This window comes from Callorhinchus milii, unplaced genomic scaffold (assembly GCF_018977255.1).
Source record: "Callorhinchus milii isolate IMCB2004 unplaced genomic scaffold, IMCB_Cmil_1.0 Scaffold2, whole genome shotgun sequence".
NCBI classification, from domain to species: Eukaryota; Metazoa; Chordata; class Chondrichthyes; order Chimaeriformes; family Callorhinchidae; genus Callorhinchus; species Callorhinchus milii.
The window spans coordinates 58,497,251-58,522,735 of record NW_024704743.1 but is presented as its reverse complement, the minus strand read 5'-3'; positions in this window follow the sequence as shown (position 1 = coordinate 58,522,735).

Here is a 25,485-nt window from a genome sequence, read left to right as displayed (position 1 = left end):
TTGAGATCATTGATCCAATGTCTTTTGTGAGCCCCTTGGCGACTCAATCACAAAGTAAAGGACGTGGTTTGGCTGTAACAAATACATTGAGTCACCTTCAAATAAACTGGAAAGGAAAGAATGAGTTTTGGAGCAAGTTAATTAAAACAAAGCAAAGTAAGGATCATGGTAAGGTCCATTTTGCCAATCAAGCCTGTTTCTCAGATCATATAACAACAACAACAAAACAAGATTCCATTTACAGAGCGCCTTTCACATCGGGAGGACGTCCCAAGGCGCTGTACAGTTGGGTCACAATACATTATCATAGAATGTAACAAATCCATTCCTTTATTCTACCAAAGACAAGGATGGTGTGTTTATATTCTGATTTCCAAGCATGACGAGAGGAACAGTTCTCCCGAAGTTGTGGGGTTGGAGGATGGTGATGTTCAGTCCCAAATCTGCTTTTAAAGGCAGTTTTAAGGATTGTTAATTTCCATGATTTTTATTCCATTCCTTAATTGTTGGTGGCTGGGTTAGGAAGACTGCAATGTTAACCCCAATGACAAAACTTACGATTTCTATTGATAAGAGGTGCCTCAGATGCTTCAAAATGCTTCGCACATTGAATTACTTCAAATAGCAGTGATTGTCTATGTAGGCAACGCTGGCAGCTAACTTCTATCAGTAACATCCCAAGCAACGAGAGAAAGGGCATTTCATTTATTTTTGTGGTGACGTGGTGAAATGCTAAAGACATAAGAAACAGAATATTATAAAATCTTATGGAAAGAAAATGGTAATTTACAGAATTGGAGCATTTCAAAATCCTAAGAGGTATTTGAAGTATATTCACTCGATAGAACATTTAGACCAAACAATAATAAGAAAAAGTACTTGTACCGCTATAGTGCTTCACTCAAGCAAAACATCTCTAAGCACTGCTAAGCAATTCATCATTAGCAACAACAACAAATTACATTTGTATGGAGCCTTTCACATTGGGAAGACGTCCCAAGGCACTGGAAAATTACTGTCAATTACTGGAAATTACAGTCTACCTCGATAGGCTGTATTTTGTAGGTAAACACAGTAGTTATCTGTACTGGCACGATCTCACAAACAGCCACAAGTTGAATAGCCAATTCATCTGAATGATTGTTGAACAGAAACCAGCAGAAATTCCCTTCTCTTTTCCAACTGTGTTATTGAAATTTTAATGTCCACCTGAATAGGCAGATGGGGCTTTGGCTTAATGTCTCATCAAAAAGACAGCACTCCTCCAACGCTATACTAGAATGTTGGAGCAGGCTGTGAGACCTGACGTAGAACTTGAAGCTTCAGGTTTTTGACCTAGTAATGAGGGGACTACCAATTCAGCCAAGCTGATGAAAACCCTTCAGAAAAGAGACCAGGAAACAAAGTGTGACAGAGGTCTGAAGCAGGGTGCAGAGAAATAGTTTTGGAGTGTATGTGGGGCTATGATCCTAATTAAAGAGCTATTGTGGGTGACTGTCAGAGAGGTTAGCTCTAGGGACTATTGAGAAGGAAACCATCGAATGACTATGCTGGTAGATTTTGATTAGCACAGCACGGCCTCATGTTTAAATGTGAATGTAACCTCCAACTCAAGAGTTTCTCTCTACCAGACATAAAGCGATTACTGCTCTCAGGTGAAATGACGTGTGACCCTGGAGCAAGTAGGTTGCTTGCTGGAAGCTGAAACTGTTGCAGTATCCTAACCACAGTGCTTTATTTGATTTTAACTGATTATTTTCATTTAAGTCTCACTCAGCATTATGCAAAGAGGCACTTGCTAAAGCAATGTGATATGTGCATTGCCAATGTGGTTGTGAAATGGCACATGATGTGATATGTTGTGGATATTTTGTGGGGTTCTGTAGAGTACATCAATGTACATTTACGTAGCACCCTTCATGTTGGGTAGCGTTCCGGAGCATTTCTCGGTGGCGGAGTCTGACAACAAGCCAAGGGGAGAGAGAAGGGGGAGGTAACCATAACCATGATCAAAAAGGATAGTCTTTAGGCAGGATTTGAAGGTGGGGAAACAGGTTAACACAGGAAACAGGTTGGCCACAATCTTTCAATCTTCTCCTGTACAAATAGGGGGAGAAGGATAAACTCAGGAACTATAGGTCAGTCAGCCTACCGTCAGTAGTAGGGAACCCTTCTAGAGATGATAATCCAGAACAAAATAAATTTTCACTTCAAAAAGTATGGGTTAATAAAGGACAGCCAACATGGATTTGTTAAAGGCAAATCTTGTCTAGCAAACCTGATAGAGTGTTTTAATTAAGTAATGGAAAGGGTGGCTGAAGGTTGTACAGTTGATGCAGTATATATGGATTTCCAAAAGGCTTTGATAAAATAATACATAATAGACTTGTTAGAAAAATAGAAGCCCATGGTTTCAAAGGGACAGTGGCAGCAAGGATACAAAACTGGCTAGAAGACAGAAAGCAGAGTCATGGTGAACGGCTGTTTTTCTGACTGGAGAGAAGTATATAGCAGTGGCCCCACTGTATCCATTTTGAGATCCATTTGATGGGTTCTTCTCAATAGCCCCTAGAGCTAACCCCTCTCACAGCCACTCACAGTAGCTCTTTAATTAGGATAATATATTACATAAACAATGACAGCTTATTTAAGTCCTTGGAGAAAGGAAAATGTGATGTTATGCACTGGGGATGTTATGCAATGGCATATTGAATTCTAAACCTGCAGTGATGCAGCCAATGCCACAGCATCGGAGGAGAAGGTATTGGGACCACCTCTCTTTCAATCTACATAAATGACCTGAACTTGAGTATAGGGAGCAAAATTTCCAAGTTTGCAGATGATACAAAGCTAGGAAAAGTAGTAAATGGTGAGGAGGTTAGTAGCAGATTGCAAAAGGACATAGACAGACTGGTAAAATGGGCAGACAGGTGGCCGATGAAGTTTAATGTGGAGAAATGTGAAGTGATGCATTTTAGGAGGAAGATTGAGGAGAGGCCATATAAGCCGATGGTACAATCTTAAAGGGGGTGAAGGAACAGAGAGACCCGGTGGTTCATATAAGTAAATCTTTGAAGGTGGCTGGACAGGTAGAAAAAGATATTAAAAAAGCATATGGGATACTCGGTTTTATAAATAAGAGCATAGAATACAAAAGTAAAGAAGTTCTGATGAACCGTTATAAAACACTGCTTAGGCCTCAGCGAGAGTACTGTGTTCAGTTCTGGGCACCACACTTTAGGAAGGATGTCAAGGCATTGGAGAGGGTGCAAAGTAGATTTACCAGGATGGAACTAACAATGAGGTACTTCAGTTATCAAGAGAGGCTAGAGAAGCTAGAATTATTTTCCTTGGAGCAGAGAAGGTTAAGGGGAGATTTAATAGAGGTGTTCAAATTTAAAATAGTTGCCAAAAGGACCAGAGGGTAGGAGGGGAGAATTTTTTTCACACAGCGAGTTGTTCGAATTCGAAAGCATTGCCTGAAAGGGTGATGGAAGCTAATTCGATAACAATTTTAAAGAGAGAAGTAATAATAATAATATAATTAATCGTGGAGTCCTGTAGCTCAGTGGTTAGAGCACTCGCTTTGCAAGTGAGAGACCTGAGTTCAATTCCAGGCAGAGGGCGAAACCTTGGGCAAGTTTCCTTACTCCACACGCCTAATAATAATCCCTCCAAAAAAAAAAAAAAACAATAATTAAATTGGTCATTTTCAATCTACGACTGTTTGTGGGACATTGCTGTGCGCAATTGGCTGCCGCGTTCGCCCACAAATATACAGTCAATTCACTTTACAGTGTGTTCTGTGAAGCGCTTTGGGACGTCCTCCCGACGTGAAAAGCGCTATACCAAATGCAAGGATTATTATTATTATTATTATAATTATATAATAATAATAATATAATAATAATAAGTAGATAGATATTTGGGGAGAACAAGTTTGCAGGGCTATGGGGAGAAAGCAGGGGAGTGGGATTGATTTGGATAGCTCTTTTCAAACAGCCGGCACAGACACGATGGGCCGAATGGCCTCCTTCTGTGCTGTATAATTCTATGTATAATTCCTGCTCCATCTCCTCAGACTTCTCTTCCCTGCTCTCCTCGCTCAACCTCTCCCTCCATATCAACTCCCCCACTCACAGTCACGGCCACCCACTCGACTTGGTGATCACCCGGGGCCTCAGTGTCTCGGATGTCACTATCACCGACAAGGCCGTCTCCGATCACCACTTCATCTCCTTCACCACCTCCACCCCCCTCCCCACCTCCACCAGACCCACCACCATCTTCTACCGCCCCTGGAAGAAGTTACCCCCACAATCCCTAACCGCTGCCTTGGAGTCCTCTGAACTCCTCTCCCTCTGGCCTTCAACCCTCACTGACCCCTCTTCTCCTCTCACCCTCCTCCACAACACCCTCTCCTCCACACTTGACACTCTTGCCCCCATCACCTCCCGTACTGTCTCCTACTCTCGCTCCTCCCCCTGGTTCACCACCCACCTCCGCTCACTGAAGAGCCAGGTGCGGGCCGCTGAACGCACCTGCGTCAAATCTGGCCTAACGGTCCACCAACAAATCTGGCTGGACCTCCTCAAAATCTACCGCTCCACTCTAGCCTCGGCCAAGTCGTCCTTCTACTCCAGGATAATCCTGGAGGCGAAGAACAACCCCAGGCTACTGTTTTCTACCACATCCCGACTCCTCCGTCCCCCCGCCACCCCGCGCAGGTCATCTCCTCCAACCTTCACTGCGAGGAGATGCTGGATTTCCTTGAATCCAAAATCAAGGGAATCCGCTCCGCGGTCACTTCCCCTCCAACATCCACCCACCCCCACCCCTTCCCTCCCACACTCCGACTCCTACCCATCCTCCCCTACACACTTTCGTACCCGTTTCCCCACCCTCTGTCACCAAACTCATCCTATCCCTGAAACCCACCACCTGCTCCCTTGACCCCATCCCCACTCCACTCCTTATCTCCCAGCTCCACCTCCTTGCCCCACATATCACAGACATCGTCAACCTGTCCCTCTCCTCTGGCTCTGTTCCCATTCCCTTAAAAACTGCCACCATCACTCCCACCTTGAAAAAACCCTCCCTTGATGCGTCGCAGCTATCAAGCTACCGGCCCATCTCCAACCTCCCCTTCCTGTCCAAGGTCCTTGAACGAGTTGTCGCCTCCCAGCTGCGCTCTTTCCTCTCCACCCATTCATTATTCGAACCCCTTCAGTCGGGTTTCCGTGCTGCCCATAGCACAGAAACTGCCCTGGTCAAGGTCACCAATGACATCCTGACCATCTGTGACCAGGGCTCCCTCTGCCTCCTCGTCCTCCTCGACCTATCGGCAGCATTCGATACGGTCGACCATGCTATCCTCCTCCACCGCTTGTCCTCCCACCTCAACCTTCAAGGCCCTGTCCTTGAGTGGTTTAGGTCGTACCTCTCCCACCGTCTTCACTTTGTTTCCACGAATGGCTTTTCCTCCAGCCCCCGCACTGTCTCGTGCGGTGTCCCTCAGGGCTCTGTCCTCGGTCCCCTCCTCTTCACCCTCTATATGCTCCCCCTTGGTGACATCATCCGCAGACATGGGGTTAACTTCCACATGTATGCGGATGACACCCAACTCTACCTTTCCTCCTCTACCCTCAACTCCACGACCACCGATGTCCTGACAGCTGCCTGTCCGACATCGAGTCCTGGACGAGAGACAACTTTCTTCAGCTCAACGTGCGCAAAACTGAGGCCCTCCTGATTGGCTCACGTCAGCGCCTCCGCACCTCAGGCGCTGACAGCATCAGCATCCAAGGCTGCACTCTCCACCTCTCAAAGCCAGTCAGGAACCTCGGGTTCTGTTCGACCCTGAGCTGTCCTTTCTCCCTCATATCCGCGCCACAACTGGCACCGCCTTCCATCACCTCCGGAATATCGCCAGACTACGGCACTACCTCACCCCTCACGCTGCTGAAACACTGGTCCACGCCTTTATCACCTCAAGGCTGGACTATGGGAACTCTCTCCTCGCCGGCCTTCCCGGCACCTCCCTCCACAAGCTGCAGGTCATTCAGAACTCTGCAGCTCGTGTACTGTCCCGCACCAGGCTTCGGGACCACATCACTCCCACCCTCGCTCGCCTCCACTGGCTCCCCATCCCCCAGAGGATCGAATTCAAGATCCTCATCCTCACCTACAAGGCCATTCACGGCCTTGCTCCCTCCTACCTCTCTGACCTACTATCCCCCTACCTACCCACCCATACCCTCCGTTCCTCTGGCACCGGTCTGCTCCACATCCCCCGCCCAACTGCCCTACCATCGGTGGCCGGGCCTTCAGCCTCTCAGCCCCGAGGCTCTGGAACTCTATCCCCCAGTGCCTTCGCCGCCTCCTCCCTTTCCTCCTTCAAGGCCGGTCTCAAGACCTTTCTCTTTGACCGTGCCTTCAGCTCCCCTCTCGACTCTCTACCCCCTCCTCGCTCCCTCCCTTCCCTCCCCTCATCCTGACCATTTCCCCCCTGCTTGGCTCCTGACCCAACTGTACAGCGCCTTGGGACGTCCTCCCGACGTGAAAGGTGCTCTATAAATGGAATCTTGTTGTTGTATGAGAGCGGGAGAGTGGAATTAATTTGGGCAGCTCTTTCAAAGAGGTGGCATGGACATGATAGACTGAATGGCCTCCTTCTGTGCTGTATAATTTTATGGTTCTATGATGTGAACTGAACCGTTTCAGATTAAGTCACTTGAATTTTGTCGAAAGCAAATCGTTTCAGGCCTTGCCTTGTCCAGTCCCTTTAAATGTATTGAGAGGTAATAGAGTCCCCCAGCATGATCTTCACAAACCAGTCCGAAAATAGGGATTCCTAGTCACAAGTAGCTATTCTTCATAAAATTGGTTCAGATAATGAAGGCCCTTAGACCCTCTTGATCTCATCTTTTCAGAATAGCCACCACAGCATCACTTTTAAATCACTTTTTTTTTTAAATGAGTCCCATGTTCTGGCCTCAATCATCCTTCGTTGCAACCTGTTCCAGTTATTAATTGCATTCTGCCTGCCGCACCATAGGCCCTTGCCTGCCCCACCATTGGTGGTTGGGCCTTCAGCATTTCTGCCCCCACCCTTTGGTTGGAACTCCATCCCACAGTCCCTTTGCCTTGCCCACCCCTCTTGCTTCCTTCAAAGCCTATTTCAAGACTTTCTTCTTTGATCGTGCTTCAGCCACCTTCCCATCCCCTTGCTCTCCACCCCTCTTAATTCTAAACCCCAGCTCGGGTGCAATCCCTTGGGAGTCTTTCTGACGTGAAAGGCACTATATACGTGTAATTTTGTTATTGTTGATGTTATGGGTAAAGAAAATCTTCCTGGTGTCAGTCCTGAAATTGCCTTTTGCAACTCTAATGTTATGTCCTCTTGTTCTATTGTTTTGTTCTGCTGATAACTTGCCTTTGCATCACCCGGGATCTAATTCCTGGTGTTGCCGGCCCGGGGTTCCAGGTTATCAGAGGATTCACTGTTTGGGACTCAGAGTCAGTGTCTGTGAACCTGTTTGTGAATAGACCTTAACATATCCCTGTGCGAAATCTTGGCAGTTACTGGGCACAATCTGGGGCTGTGGCTGCACTTGTAGTCAGAGGTGATTTCATTTAATGAGTGACTGCAGGATTTATGAGAGTAACTTCAATGCTCTGCTGCAGTGAGAAACCATTTTCTGCTCTTGCAGATAAAGTGCATAAAAATCAAATTGATTTTGCCTGCTGTATACCTTTTGTATACATTTATTTTATGGTTTTTCCATTCTGCCCTTTAAACTGGAAACAATATAACTGATCCAGCTTCAGAGCCTGAAATAGTCACTGTATAGTAACACCCCATTAACTTGATTATGTTCACCCACAAAATACACAGTCAATCCACTTTACAGTATATTCTGTGAAGCGTTTTGAGACGCCTCAATGACGTGATTAGATGCTATATCAAATGCAAGGATTATTATTATGTATTTGAAAAAACATTTTTGTCATTGCAGGTTTTAAAATGATTTCTTGCTTGATGCCCTCTCCCTTCGCCTTTGCTCTTTGCTCAGCATCTGCCCCCCACCCCCACTCCGCCATAAGAACATAAGAATTAGGAGCAGGAGTAGGCCATTCGGACTCTCGAACCTGCCCCGCCATTCGATAAGATCATGGGTGATCTTCTGACCTAACTCTAATTACCTGCCCTATCCCCATATCCCCTAATCCCTCTATTTTTAAAAAATCTGTCAGTCTCAGCCTTGAAAATATTCAAGGACTGAGCATCTACAGCCTTTTACATCCTTTAGTGCTCTTAAGATTTATTCTATGTGAACCGTGCTATATGAATCAAATTCCTGGTCTTGCCAGCTTGGGGTTCCTATTGTTTTATGTTGGGAGGATGTCTCAAAGTGCTTCACATGACTGTGTATCTTGTTGTGTCTCACACACAGCTATGTAGTGAAATAACTGATTTTATCTACAGGAGTTGTTGGCTAGGACACCAGGAGAAACTCCCTTATCTTTTTGAATTGTGTCATGGGATCTTAAAGCCCCCTGGAACAGGCAGATGGGACCCTGTTCTAACATTTCCTCCAGAAGAATACATCACTCAGAGCTCTCCAGCAAATCACTGGAGTGTTACAACAACAACATAATGACATTTGTATAGCACCTTTCACGTTGGGAGGACGTCCCAAAGCGCTGGACAGACAGAGTTATGGACCCGAGCTGAGATTTGGGGTGGGGGAGGGCAGGGGTGAAAGCAGGGAGATCGAAAGCACTGTCGAAGAGGAGGGTCTTGAGTTGTGTCTTGAAGGTGGCGAGGGAGGCGAGCGAGACAGAGGGACTGCGGGATGGAGTTCCAGAGGGTGGGTGCAGAGTGGCAGAAGGCCCGCCCGCCGATGGTGGGGCAAGCAACAACAACAAGATTACATTTCTATAGCGCTTTTCACGTCGGGAGGATGTCCCAAGCGGGGCTGTGAAACAGGCCGGAGCCCGCTGAGCGGATGGAGCAAACAGGGTGGTAGGGGGTTAGAAGGTCGGAGAGGTAGGAGGGAGTAAGCCTGTGGAGGGATTTGAAAGTGAGGACCAGGATCTTGAACTGTATCCTCCGTGTGATAGGAAGCCAGTGGAGTCGGGTGAGGATGGGGGTGATAGGGTCACGGAGTTTGGTGCGGGAGATGACACGGGCTGCAGAGTTCTGGATGATCTGCAGCCTGTGGAGGGAGGAGTTGGGGGGCCGACAAGTAAGGAATTTGCATAGTTGAGCCTCGATGTAATGAAGGTGTGTATGAGGGTTTCGGTGGCCTGCGGTGTGAGACAGTGTAGGAGCCGGACAACGTTGCAGTGGTGGGAGAAGTCAGAGCGGGTGATGACATGGATGTGGGGCAGAAATGATAGTTGAGGGTCAAACAAGACCCCAAGGTTCCGGACTTGTTCAGTGAGGGTGAGTGTGCAACCATGGATGGTGATGCTGTCAGTGCCTGAGGTGAGGAGGCGCTGACTGCAGCCAATCAGGAGAGCCTCGGTCTTGTTGACGTTCAACTGAAGAAAGTTTGCTCTCATTCAGGACTTGATGTCTAACAGACATTCTGTCAGAACAGCAGTGGTCCTGGAGTCAAGGGTGGAGGCAGAGAGGTACAGTTGGGTGTCATCCGCCCCCATGTGGAAGTTGACCCCATGTCTGCGGATGATGTCACCATGTCTGCGGATGATGATGTTAGCCTGGACTGTGAATTCAAAATCCTGGCGTAATGCTAGAACCAACAACATGCTGATTTGTAATAATAATTATTTGACATAGCCCCTTATCACGTCGTTGAGATATCGCTTCACCGAATATACTGTAAAGTAAATTGACTGTGTATTTTTCTGTGAGAAACAAGGTGCATGGAAGTGTCCCACAAACAGTTATGGATTGATTGACCAAAATATTATTATTATTTTGAAGGGATTATTACCCCCGGAAAGCTATCCACCAATCGACTAGGACCCGGGTTCCTACTTATTGCTAGGTAGATAGACATGTGGAGTAAGGAAACTTGCCTAACGTATTGCCCTGCCTGGGAATCAAACCCATGTCCTCTCACTTGCGAGTCAAGTGCTCTAACCAATACGCTACAGAGCTCCACAAGACTAGAGGCAAGAGTGTACCAAACTGAACCAGGGTGATGCCTAATAAATTCAGAAAGGCTTATTTGGGTGCTTGGGAATAATCAGGAATCCAACATAGCAGTATCCACTGTTTTTCTGACGTGTTTGGATGTTACTGTTATTTGGAGATGAGGGGGTAATTTCATAATGCAATTTAACTTTGTTTCTTTAAAATAAGGAATGGAATGTATTTAGGAATATTATAATTCGGATCCTGATAATAAAACCATTCAAGAATAATAAACACTTCCATCTGAACTGCTTTTAAATGATGAGACTGATCCTGATTCTAGTGCCAGACTGAGAATCCATTTCTAGCTGATGTAACTGTATGTGTGTGTGTGTGATCCTTACTATAGGTGAATGAATAGGCACCAGTGGTTTTAAACCAGTGTAGGAGAGAGATTTGTGTCCTGAATACCAGAATTTCGGGCTCCAGAGTAACAAGAACAAGGGAAACACTCATCCTTAGAAAAGATCCAATAATCGCATCTGTCGTTTTCAGCCGATTAGATGTCACTTTTGCTGCATCAAACAGCATCAAACATTTCTTAGAGCTTCAAATTAACCAGCAAAACCTGCATTACATTTAAATTTCAAAAGTCCACATCAGGAAGGACTCAAATTAAAATGTACCTAGGAATATAACATAACCTCCAGAAAAGTAGCAGAATTACTCACGGTGATCCAATATTCTTTCACAGCCTAATTTCCTTTCGTGATTTATTATAATTTATGAGGATAAAGAGCCTGTCCACAGCAATCCTCTGAAAGGGGAGAAAGCATTTAATATCAGAAACAAAGGAGGTAACATGATTCCTGGATAGACATCAAATTTTACAAGATTTTTTAAAAATATATTTTTTTCACAGTAATTTTTTTCTTCTTGCCCTTTTCCTCTGTCACTTAATTTCCTTCTCTCTCTCTCTCTCTCTCTCTCTCTCTCTCTCTCTCTCTCTCTCTTCTTTTCTCATTCTCTCTCTCTCTCTCTGTCTTGTACCCTTATCTCTCAGGTTAGACAGTGTGTTTGGTGATCTGGTTAGGATTGTGCAACCATTCATTGATGGCACTGGGTAATAATTGATAAGTGTAATCCGTTACACCGACATCCTTCACCATTATTTTAAATATGCTATTAAAATAGTTTTGTTATAAAATAATCCTTGCATTTGATATAGTGCCCATCTCAAAGCACTTCACAGATAATAGCTGCCAAGCCAATTCATTGTGTATTCGTAGGTAAACACGACAACCATTCTGTACACAGCAAGATTCCACAAACACATACATCCGATTTTTATATGTCAGATTGTTGGCCAAGGTACCTGGAGAAATTCCTTTCTCTTTGAATTGCGTAATCGAATCTTTGCCCACAGAAACACACAGTCATTTCACTTTATAGTACATCTTTTGAAGCTCTTTGAGACATCTTTCCAACGTGAAAGGCACCATGCCAAATGTAAGGATAATTGTTTTTAATGTCCACTTGAGCGGGCAGACATGATATTCTTTTTAATATCTTATCCAAAGTAAGGCACCTCCAACCATGTAGGTTTACCCCGGTACTGCACTAGTGTGTAAGCCTGGACTGTGAACTCACAGACCTGACATGGGACTTGAACTTTCTAACCCAGAAGTAAAAATGCCACTAATTGTGCAAATCGACCACCTTAAGCTGTGGCTAATATACATTTACATGCACTTGATACTTGCCTGATATTGATTGACCTGATTTGACCATGTCAAATTTGTTTAATCTATTGCTCCGTATCAGACTAACTCTTTTAATGCATCATCTGCACTTAAAGTCCTGTTTTCTTCTGTTTGCACTGTTGATCGGGTATTCTGACAGCATGTGACATGCCAGATAATCCTGCAAAAATTCTGACATAATATCTTAGGACTTTGCTGAATTATTCCAGTCATGAACATGAATTGCGAGCACCAGTGGTTGGCTGTGCATTAATACAATGTTAGTCAAGCTTATTTGATAGTGCTCTTACCTTTGAGTCAGTGGGCCGTCAGTCAAGCCACACTTCGGGACTAGGAACTCATGTAGTCTAGGGTCATACTCCAGTGCAGAGGTGTCGTCCTTCAGATGAGATGTTAAACTGAGGTCCCTTCTGCCCCTTCAGGTGGACATTAAAAATTCCATGGCATTATTCACAAAGAGAAAGAAGATTCTCCTGGTGTCTTGGTCAACAATCCCCCGAGTAAAATTGGTCATTCACTCCATCTGTTTGTGGGACATTGCTGTGCACAAAATTGGCTGCTGTGTTCAGGCACAAAGTACAAAGTCACTCCATTTTACAGTATATCTGGTGAAGAGCTTTGAGACTTCATCTTTATGTGAAAGGCACTATACCAAATGCAAGGATAATTTATGATTATTATTTATTAAGTTTAGCTATCAATGAGTCAAATAAAATTTGAAAATTAGTAGAACTTTGAAATAAAGGCCTCAAAATTGCAGTATGAGACATATTCCAGGATTCTTTAATTATCCCTGGTGATTTTCATGAAACAGATTGTGTTTGGAAATTCTACAATTTTGACCTAAAAAATCAACAGTTGGGGTAACCTTGATGATGTAGTGGATAAAGCTGCAGCTTTCTGACTGGGCGCTCACTGGTTCAAATCCTGCGCTGTGCTGAGTTTGCTGGTCTCAGGGTAGAATAGGGAGGCTAAATTGGACCTGGTCTGCCCAGTGTTAACGAGTGGAAAGCCAACTGGGTTCCTGCTTCAGGTCTCTCACCCACCAGTGTGGGTGTGTGGGCGGGGAGTGGTCAGGCTCGGCCTTTTACAATCAAGTGGTCTGCCGACACTCACAGCCCAGGATTACAAAGGGGTCCTGGAGGGCAACCAGTGCTGGTGGAACCGTAATTCAGCAAGCGGCAGCCAGATGAGAAGCAGGCACACATGTTGATGAGGAGAAAATTAGAAAATAAATGAATGCATTACTTTTTTGAAAAAAACAACAGCTAATCGCTAATTCATATGGAAGCAACACTTTCAGAGTCAATGCAATACAATACACAATTCTATACACAATAAGATCTATATTCATATAGAGCCTTTCACACTGGAAGGATGTCTCAAAGTGCTTGGCACTGCTCGCTGGTCATCTGAGCTGAGAGTGAGGAGGGGAAAGATGTCTAAAAGTGTGATCACTGAACTCCCAATACAAAGTTCTTTGATGTAACTGTTATAATTATAAAGAGCAAAGCTGGAAAGTCATAGGAAATCTCAGTGCAGTTAATCAGACATTGACGGATTCTATTTCCAGTGTCTGACTCACTTGCAGATGGAGACACAGATCAACACCTTTTAGCCAATCACTGATCTGGATCAGTCCGTTGCATCAATACCCCCAGTCTCTATGACAACTCCAACTAACCACCGTGTGAGAAACAGCTCAGGTCTGTGATAGAAGGAATTTCTTTACAATGGTCTCAGTAAAAGGATGACTTGATCTTCACCGTCTTGGGTGTTACAGACATGACCGGCCAAAAGCATCCATGCAGTACTACGATATAGTTCTACGAAAACTCACCTAACAGAAATAATCTTTGTGTTTAATACCACAAACCTCTAACTGCCTCCTTTGCTCAGATGGCACGGGCCTGCAGCTCTTTCCCTAAACCTTCCACTCCACCATCGGTGGCCGTGCCTTCAGCCACTGTACATTGCTCCAACATGCTGTCCTTCATCTTGGAACACTATACAATTACAGGCTGCGGTTGTTGTTGATGACTCAAAAGTGTTTCACAGGATTTATTGTAAAGTATAGTTTATATTTTGGCAGTGAATGCAGCAGTTAATTTTCACACAGCAATGTCCCACAGACAACCATGAGCTGAATGATTAATTTTATCAGGTAGATTGCTAGCCAGGAAACACGGTGAAACTCCCTTCTCTTTTTGAATAGATCTTTAATCCACCTAAACATGCTGACTAGACCTCAGTATAATACCTCATTTGAAGGATGGCACCTCCAACAATGCAGCACACCCTAAGCAGTGGCACCTAGACTTCATAAGTTTAAAGTCCCAACATGGGGCTTGCACTCACAACTTTTTGACTCAGAGAATCTGTTATCAATGCAGACAGGCTGACACATGATACAGAACATTTAGCAGAATCTAATGAATTTATTTAAATTGTTTTTAAGTCAAAGAGCATGAAAAAAGAGCAACAGTAAAATCATGAATCTTTCTCTCAGTTATAAGTAACATTGCCTAAATGTAGAAAGTATGCATTGCCTTTTGTGTTGTGGTTGAATTCAGCATAGCAGTCTTTTGCTCTAGATGCTGTTTCAGTTATTGATCCCCACTGTAGTCGAGTGAAACTTTTGCAGATGCTGCACTTTTTTCCCCACAAATGCAGGGTTATGGTCACTGCTACAGTCATTGCACATTTACTTCTTGTGAAATGTAATAAGGTAGGTTTCTCTTAACTTGTCACTTTTTAATTAGTCGGTCCCAATAATTGACAATAAGTGTGAAGTGACTGTATGAAAGATTCTGCTTGCTGTTTTCTTCAGGGAAGTGGCCAGGTGAATCATGCTGCAATAAAAGAAGTATAGACATGAATCACTCTTTGTGGTGACGACTGCAACAGGTATCAGGAAATTGCAATTGTCCATTTATGTGGAGTCCTGTAGCTCAGTGGTTAGAGCACTCGCTTTGCAAGTGAGAGACCTGAGTTCAATTCCAGGCAGGTCAGGGCGAAACCTTGGGCAAGTTTCCTTACTCCACACAGAGCCTAATAATAATCCCTCCAAAAAAACAAAACAATAATAAATTGGTCATTTTCAATCCGTATGACTGTTTGTGGGACATTGCTGTGCGCAATTGGCTGCTGCGTTCGCCCACAAATATACAGTCAATTCACTTTACAGTGTTTTCTGTGAAGCGCTTTGGGACATCCTCCCGACGTGAAAACCCTGTATCAAATGCAAGGATTATTATTATTATTATTTGTAGGCAGTTGAGAAGACTTACATCTGAGTAATGTGACACATGCTTGAAAATGTTATGGAAAAGAGTGAGACAAGGAGGGTACTTTATTTGACTGAAATGACTCCTGAAGTGTGTGCTGAGCACAGTAATAAGTAGGAATAGACAGTATAGGAGATGTTGAAATGTGGAACTCAATACAACTAATGTGAAGGTTTTGGAGACAACTCTTTATCATGAGGGGAGTTTATTTAAAATCATCTGTCCAGTAGGCTTCATTTTTTNAATGTTAATACTTGCACTTTCATGTTCTCAATTCATTTGACTCAACTTATTATTTTCTTAAGGGTAATTAGTTTTTTTTATGATGAGCTGTCAACTTGTCTCAGTTGTCAGTCTGACTCAGTTGGAAGCACTCTCATCTTTATGTAAGAATGTGAGGGTGCCTTTGAGTTCAAAGTGAAGGCTGGGGGAACGTTACATTATTGGATGTGCTTTCCTTCAGATGAGACGTTAAATTTAGATCCCATCCAAGGACATTAAAGATCTTATGACATTGTTTCAAACAAGAAGGTTGTTTCTTCCTATTGTTCTGGCCAACAGTCCGTCATATAAATTGATCATTTCAAGACTGTTTCGGGGACATTCCTGTGTGCCAGTACAGTATGCCATTCCGGTATCTCTGGAATTCCTTGTCTCAAACCCTCCATCTTTTTCTCTCTTTGTCTATCTTCAAATCACACCTGAACACTTTCAGCTTTGACCATACTTTCAGTTACCTCCCCTCCCTTTCTGGCTCAGGGTCACAGCATACCACCGTTAAGTGCTTAGAGATGTTATTTGCATGAAGGACGCTCTATAAATGTAAGTTGTTGTTTTTGCCGTTGTTGTTGCCAATTGGCTTCCATGTTCACTCACAAACACAGTCACTATACTTTGTTCCAATTACCTGCGAAGCGCAAACTTGGATTTTAAAAATCCTATAAATAATAATACTTGGATTTGATATAACACTTTTCACTCCAGGTGGACGTCCCAAAGTGACTCACAGAATTTACTGTGAAGAGGAGTGACCGGGTATTTGTAGGTGAACATGCCAGCCAATTTGCGTACAATAATTTCTTGAGAGAAGATGACTCAGAGGGGATTTCATAGAGGTGTACAAAATTTGAAATACGATTGAAAAAGTAAACCAAAATCAATACTTTAGGATAGTAGAACAAGAGGCCCTAGGTTTAGAGTTGCAGAGGGCAATTTCAAAGCAAACACCAGGAAGATTTTCTTTAATCAGAGGGTAATCAACAACTGGAACAGGTTGCCAGAGAGAGTGTTTGAGGCTGGGACACTAGACTCATCTAAAAAACAGTTTAATACTGTGGTGGGATTCCATCACACTAAACCGCTAAATCGACACTAAACTGAGATTTAATCTGCCTGTTCAGGTGGTCAATAAAAGATCCCACTAGCAAACGGAAGGGAGTTTCTGCTGCTGTCCTCGGTATTACTTCCATTTCCACCTCTGTGAAGCGCTTTGGGATGTCCTGAAGATGTAATAAGACTCTAAATCAAATACAAGGATTATTATTATTTTTATTATCATCTATTTGTAGCCCAGCAAGCTCTCTGCGACCAGGTAGAGAGTAGTTACTGGCATGCTGGAAATGTTTAGCAACATTTTGCCAGCAGGAGCCATTTTAGGGTTGGAAAACTTAGCCAAACAGCAGCCACTCAACCAGAGGAATTAACTGGTCCTGATGGAGTCCGAATCAGCCGATTAAAGATACAGTAATGTTAGCAATGAGGTACCAAGAAAAATACAATAGAACACACTCTCTGACCTTTCTACTTGCCTTTTTAAGGCTTTGAATGTATAAATAGGATTTATAGATTTCAAGCAGATTTGATGTGACTGACACAGTTTAACATCCATGTTGCTCTGTGCTTTGCGCAATAAGACAGGAAATTTGCATTGATTACCTCCTTCATTTCGAAATTCTGGATACTAAGGGTTGTTTGCAAAGTCAGGAACAATCAACCAATGATTATTCCAACGTATGTTCTTCCCAAGAAATGTTTAATTTGTAAAATCAAAATCAAATCATAAATCTTGTAAGGCAGCGGGTACCTCCTCAGAAGCGTATAAATTGCAGTAAATAGATGTTGTTATTTTATTACGTTAAACATTCCCTTGTTGCAGTGACACATGACACAAGGCAGGTATTCACCTGCATGATTGCACCGCTGCTTCCTTCTCGGAGAGACTACTTTCACATACTAATGACAAAGCATTTTAATGAGTGGCCACAAGGCAATCACAATGCCCTGCATCCATTTCAGCAGTTGGTTGTCATAATGCTCCAAATGTCATCCTAGCATACACAAATAATTAAACCACAGTCCAAATTCTGTGTATTCCTAATTGAAAAAATGATTGTTCTGTTTAATTACAGTAATGGATTAAACGTTGGCATATACTTATGAATGCATAATGAGGAGAAAAAGACAGTTGTGGCCGACTCTGAGCTTGCTTTTCTCATTAGAAAGTCTTTGTACCACTGATGTCAGTAACCTGGCTCAGGGGGTAGCACTTGTTAGGTTAGGGTTCAAATCGCATCTCAGGAATTCAGCTCTTCGTGCGGTACAGGATAACCCTGTTATTATGTGATGGTCTGGATCAATAGTCTTAATGGCTAAGTTATATGTGAAGTACACCAAAGGTCATAAGGTTGCCATATAAATCCACTATAAATTTCTGAGCGTTCATAGCGTACAGGAAGTGACATTGGCAAAACTTCCTGTGCTTAGTGGTTAATTTTGCAAAATTCTCAAATTCGTTCTTAAATCAAGTTGGCTTTCTACAGTTTTTTTTAAGAACAGCAAAAAACTGGCTTCCAAATTAAATTTGAATTTAGGAAATTTCATGAGTTCTACACAATCTTAAATTTTAAGAGCTGCAGTTGAGAGATTGAGGTTTTTTAAGTCTCAGACATTATTAGTTACAAGCAGAAAATAATCAAAATAATAGCAATGGTTGCATTTGTTATAGTGTCTTTCACGCCAAGGGGACATCTCAAAACACTTTACAGGATTTATTGTAAAAGTCATTGACTGTATTTTGAAGATGACGACAACAGCCAATTCGAATTAAACTATGTTATCTATGGAAAAACACAGATGATATTTGACACTTATGTTAACATTCCCTCTTCTTTTGAAGGGCAGATATAATTCTTTATTTGCAACATTAGGTTAAGAATTGTCTCTTTGTTTTGCTCCTCTGCCCCCATTAGAGACAGATTTGATAGTCATGACCATGTCATTAACTGGCAGAAGATTGAATGCATACTCTGCCTTTCTCTGGATTGTCATTTTCTCATTTGAAAATGCAAGTATCTTATACAGAGATAAATTAGTTGGTTGAATTAGCTCAGTATATTTGAATATAACCAATTGACAGGTCATTGGTTACTACCATGTTGCTTCCCGTACGCTGCACACACTTCTCAATAAAAGTAATTAATGGTGCAGTATCTGACTGAATCAATAGTGCAGAATATAAAACATATAAATAACCTTGCACTTGCACTTGATTATCATGTTGCCGAGACGTTTCAAAGCGCTTCACAGAACAAATAGTCCACAAAACAGCTGTAATGTTTAGGTTGGAGGATGAGGAAATGGACGGAAGTGATCTGCTTGCTCTGTGAGCTGATGCAGACTTGATGGGTCCAATAACTGCCTTCTGTGCTGTAGAATTCTATGTTTCTACATTTCTATAATAGTGTTAAAAAGAAGAGGTGGGGTTTCAAAATAGAGAACCACATTAGAACCAAATAAATTTACAGCTCAGTAAAGTCCATTCAGCCCATTTATGCGTGCTAGTTCTTTGAAGAGCTATCCGTTCATTACCATTTACCTGCTCTTTTTCCATTCCTTATAGTTGACTCATTTTTAGGTATTTATTTAGTTCCCTTTTGAAAGCTGCCTCAACCACTGCTCTCAGCAGGGCATTCCATATCCTAACTACTGTGTGTGTGTGTTTGTGAAAAATTCTCCTAACCTCCACATTTGCTCATGTGATCCAATGTTATTTATTATAAGCAATCACGGGATATAATGCTATCATAGAATAAATGACAGCAAACAACAAAATAGCAATATCATTGTCAAGGGCAACTTGAGAACTGTAACAAAGCTTAATCAATGCTTAACACTGGGAAGAAAAAAAGCATTTGATGATATTGAATGAGGACGAGCTACTAGAATACACAAATTAACCTACAATAGTTCCCACACTGAAAAAAAGTCTCTGACCTGGGTAACTACTGATATTGTAGTAGTAAAAAACCACAAGAAAGCCTTAGAACAGTTTAGTATAGAGGTAAAAATGGAACAATGGTAGTAGTACAGAAGCTACTCAATGTTTAGGCATAAATATTACAATATTGTACAGAAAAAAATTCTGAGCTACATTAGATTAACTGTCTTTTTATAATAATATTTTTTTCTTTTGATATAGTGCTTGTTACGTTAGGAGGACGTCTCCAATCGTTTCATAGCATTTACTGTAAAGTGTCAAAATTTTAAAGACTAGCTGCACAAAACATGCACAATTTACACCCAGCAACACCTACAAACAGCCAATGACCAATTTTATCTGGGAATTGATATCAGGAGAAACTCCCTTCTCTCTTCAAATTGTTCCGTGGGGACAATCTATCTGATTGTCGTCCATCTGAACAGGCAGACAGGACCTCGGTTTAATATCTTATCTGAAGGATGTATTCTATTCTTTAATGTGAAATATATGTGTATGTGGCGTGCTCTGGATTTACTGTCTGACCAAAAAATGCTGCAGCACAGAAGCAAACTATTTGGCCCATCAAGTCTTTGCTTGTGTTTTTTCTCCACAATGAGTCTTATCCCATTCTCCTGCTTATTCTCCACAATCTGCTTTTTCAAGTATCTGTCTAATTCCCTCTTTAAATATCTTATGTGCACTGCCTCAACACTTTGTGGATGAAAATTCCACATTCCAACCACCCTCTTTGTAAAGGCATTTTGTTTTCTGGTCTCCCCATTAATCCTTTTTGTGATTGTGTTAAATTTGTGCCCTTTTATTACTGACTTGCTGACCAGTGCAAATAATATATTACCCTACCATAACCCTCAAATGTCAGCTATCTGCGTCTATCCACTATTTAAAGATGCCTATGTTGGGTGCAATAGGGAATATGATATCAGTTCTAGAAGTGCTCAGAATATTTTAACCATAGAATAGGAAGGAGCGCCCCCTACTGGACCAGTGTGACTCTTCTACTTTCCACACTACAGGATTTACTCTAATGTTTATCTCAGTGCAATGAACTAGCTAATGCCACAAATATTGAGTTGGAGAGTAATTTTGTGCTGTTGACTCATGTTTCCTGGAAACTGTATTTAAACTGACTAAATTCCTTTCATTCAAGATCTTTAACACCTATCAGAGAGGACACATCCATTCTGCATGTTCTTGCTGGATTTCTATTTTGCCCTGGAGGTAAAAGATAGGAGGGTTTTAAGCCAAATTGCTTCCCCAATGGCTGGACATCAAAAGTGATTCTCTTAAAAGAGTTAAATTCTTATTAAATCAAAAGTTATTAAATCATTAAATCATAAATTATTTGTCAAGTCGTGGAGCACATTACACGTGATGTTCAATTGCAGAATATGTCATTGTCAATATACATAAATGCATTTAGGTTTGTGGGGGAAATCTACCTATATTCAGCATTTAATAATAATAATAATAATCCTTGCATTTAATATAGCGCTTTTCACGTCGGGAGGACGTCCCAAAGCGCTTCACAGAACACACTGTAAAGTGAATTGACTGTATATTTGTGGGCGAACGCGGCAGCCAATTGCGCACAGCAATGTCCCACAAACAGTCGTTGATTGAAAATGACCAATTTATTATTGTTTTTGGTTTTGGAGGGATTATTATTAGGCTCTGTGTGGAGTAAGGAAACTTGCCCAAGGTTTCGCCCTCTGCCTGGAATTGAACTCAGGTCTCTCACTTGCAAAGCGAGTGCTCTAACCACTGAGCTACAGGACTCCACAAAACTCCACTTGGTTTTCATTGGCACATTTGGCTGCACTTGTGAAACAAATATATCCCCAAATTATTTATTTTTGTTCGGCCTGTTGTGTGCAGGACCACATTGGTCTTTTTGGTCTTGCAAATTCCTATGTTGCTATGTTCCTGAAATTGCACAATTCATTTCCAGATTTGGTACTAAAGTGAGTTAAAAATCATCCCGAAGACCAGCAAAAGCATACAGTATGTACTGTGTGGAGTATATCCTGTGAAGCGCTTTGGAACGTATTCCTGACTTCAAAGCGTTGTACCAACTGGAAGGATTATTTTTTATTATATAAGTTAGTATTTTGAATTCTTACCTTCTGTGAGATACTTTCTTGAAACTGTCTAAAAACAAAAGTGCTGTCTATGATCGACTGCAAGTCAAAAGTGATGATTCCACCCAGTCTAGCTTTTATCACTCCAAGGCCAATGAAAGATCAGAAAGACAAGTAGCCTATATCCGCTTCCAGGATTGGGATTTTGTTTAGGTTCCCCCCATAGATTTTGGTGTTGAATTTGACACTGAATCACTTCATTTTAGGTACAACTTTAACTTGCACTTATATATTGTCTTTCACATAGGAGCACATCACAAAGAACTTTGAAAAGATTGGGTAGGGTGGTGAATCATAGGGGACGGAAACGGGGAAGTGGCCAAACACACAGACAAAGATAGCTTTTAGATAGGTTTGAAAACAAAAAGGGAGGGACTGAGGAGGAGTGAATTTGAGAAAGAGTTCCAGAGAGTGGAGGCAAAGTGGCTGAAAGGACATGAAACATGGTCGTTAAGGTAGCTGTGGCCAACCCAACCAGGTATGGCCCACTGAACATTCACACTATCTAAGTGAGTCTATTTTAATACAACAGTGTGTTTCCAGTTTCTCTTGATCGAATATTTCTTGATTTATCCAGAATATTTATTTTGATGAAAATTGCTCTTGCTCGGTCCCTCCCTCTTTGCTTTCAAACCTTGTCTAAAATATTTTTGGGGGGCCGAAACGTTGACCACCACTGCCTTAGGGAGTGGGTACTAAACAGAAGTTACAGTTACTGGAACAACTTCCGGTTTGTGAATGTCACATTTTCAACTTCCCCCCACCCCCCCACCCCGTGTGTATGTATTTTTATATTGTTGAGGGGAGCTGGGAACTGGTGCTGCAGCACAGCGGTGTGCAGATGGTAATCACATAGGGCGAGTTGGCTAATTGCAGCAAAATCACAGGAACCTCAAGCTATTAACAATATGAAAAGCAAACAGTACTGATGTTGATTACATTTCTGACAACTTGGTCCCAGCATATCTGAAAGGAGCAGACACCAAGGTAAAAGATATAAAAAAATCCAATGCTAATATTGACAATAATTCCTTTGGAGGAGACTTTAAATCAAAATCCCATCCGTTTGTTCAAGTGGACATTAAAAAAATCTATGGCCTTATTTGAAAAGAGAAGGAATTTCTCCTCAGTGTCCTGGCCTACAATCCCCCAAATAAAATTGATCATTCACTTTGTGGATATTTGTGGGACGTTGCTGTGTGCAATTTAGTTGCCGTGTTTCCCCCAAAACACACAGTCATTACATTTTACAGTATATCCTGTGAAGTGATTTGGGATGTCTTCCCGATGTAAAACATACTTTACCAAATGTAAGGATTATTGTAATTAATAATTAATTTTTAACCCACTTTATTATTTGGTATTATGTCAACTTTGGAGTAAAATAATGATTGACTTGGCATTGCATTAATACATATTTGATTGCCATGTGTTCTTTCCCAGTTTCTTTTAGTTTTTTTTCAGATGTTATCTAAGTTAGATGTTCTATTAGGTGTTTACCTATAAAAATACAGTCACTACACTTTGCAGCGAATTTTGTGAAGCACTTTGAGATATTATGTCCCTGCCTGGCTCGCCCCACCATCAACGGACGGGCCTTCAGCCTCTCTACCCACTCTCTGAAATTCCATCCCACAGTCCCTTCGCCTCGCTCCCTCCCTTGCCTCATTCAAGGCATTCCTCAAGTCACTCCTCTTTGGCCACCCTCCTACCGTCTCTGCCCTCCAGCCTCCCTGACCCCAAAACTCCCCACTTGGGTCCTAATCCCTGACTGTTCAGCGCTTTGGGATGTCCTCCCAATGTGAAAGGCACTATACAAATGTAATTTTGTATTGTGTTATAATAATGATAATAATCCTTGCATTTGGTATAGCGCCTTTCACATCAGGAGGATGTCTCAAACGTGGAGTCCTGTAGCTCAGTGGTTAGAGCACTCGCTTTGCAAGCGAGAGACCTGAGTTCAATTCCAGGCAGAGGGCGAAACCTTGGGCAAGTTTCCTTACTCCACACAGAGCCTAATAATAATCCCTCCAAAACCAAAAACAATAATAAATTGGTCATTTTCAATCTGCGACTGTTTGTGGGACATTGCTGTGCGCAATTGGCTGCCGCGTTCGCCCACAAATATATAGTCAATTCACTTTACAGTGTGTTCTGTGAAGTGCTTTGGGACGTCCTCCCAACGTGAAAAGCGCTATATCAAATGCAAGGATTATCAAATGCAAGGATTATAACGTTTCACAGGATTTACATTGTGCTGATCTGAAAGGCTGTATATTAAATCAAGGATTAATATTGTTAAGGTTTGTTATTGACTGCTTTGGTCAAAGTGACAAATGACATTCTGTCCATCTGAGACCAGGGCTCCCTCTGCCTCCTCGTCCTCCTTGACCTCTCTGCTGCCTTGGATACCATTGACCACTCTATCCTTCTCCTCCGCCTCTCCTGTCACCTCAACCTTCATGGTTTTGTCCTTGAATTGTTCAGATTCTATCTCTCACACCACCTCCACTTCATCGCCACAAACGGTTTCTCCTCTAGGCCCCACACCATCTTGTGCAGCATTCCTCAGGGCTCTGTCCTTGTTCCCCTCCTCTTCATTATCTATATGCTCCCTCTTGGTGACATCATCCACAGATATGGGGTCAACTTCCAACAACAACAACAACTTGGATTTCTCTCCTGATTGGCTACCCTGAGGATCACTCCACACCTCAGGTGCTGACAGAATGACCATCTATGGTTGCAAACTCCACCTCACTGAGCCAATCCGGAACCTTGGTGACTTGTTTGACCCTCAACTATCCTTTCTACCCCACATCTGTGCCATGACCTGCTCTGCCTTCACCCACCTCCACAACATCGCCCAGCTCCGCCACTGTCTCACACCGCAGGCCACCAAAATCCTCATACACCACTCATAACATCCAGGCTTGACTATGCAAACTCATTGCATGTCGGTCTCCCCAACTCCTCCGTCCATAGTCTGCAGATCATCCAGAATTCTGGAGCCCATGTCCTCTCCTGCACCAAGCTCAGCGGCCCTATCACCCTCATCCTCACCCAAATCTACTGGCTTTCCATCACATGGAGGATACAGTTCAAGATCCTAGTCCTCACCTTCAAAGCCCTCCATGACCTTGCTCCCCCCTACCTCTGCGACCTCCTAACTCCATACTAACCTGCCCGCCCCCCTCCACGCCTGCCCCACCATTGGCGGGCGGGCCTTCAGCCACTCTGCCCCCACCCTCTGGAACTCCATCCCACAGACCCTCCGCTTCATCCCCTCCCTTGCCTCCTTCAATAACCATCTCAAGACCCTCCTCTTCGACCGTGCATTTGATCACCCTCCTTCCCCCCCTGCCCTCTACCGTCCCCAATCCCGAACCTCAGCTCGGGTTCAAAACACTAACTGTCCAGTGCCTTAGGACGTCCTCCCAACACAAAATGTATTGTTGTTAAAATGTTAAATGATGACCACCAACACATGCTCGGAGAAGAGGTTTCAGAGGCAGAATTTTGAACATCGAGTAAACTCTGAGATATTGAAAGAGTCCAATGAAATGGGATGATGGATATTTGTAATAGAGTAAACAGTAGATGAAGACAACAGAGAAGGAGCAAATAGCTACACAGGTAACCAAAATAATTGCTGGACCCAATATTGAAACATAAAAATGGCAAGAAATTAATTGGATACTTGTATATATTTTTCCATTCCCTTTCTCAGTCTGCCCATTTCCCTGTTACATATTTTATTAGATTAGTTTCTCCCTCATCTTGCCAAAGTCTTGCCTCTTGCCATCTTGCAATTGACTATTAGAGGAAATGTACCCAAATATACTGGAAATGTTCCCCTGTGGTTTCTTTCTATTCCGATAGTTTGAGATTGACTTTGGTGATGAATGAC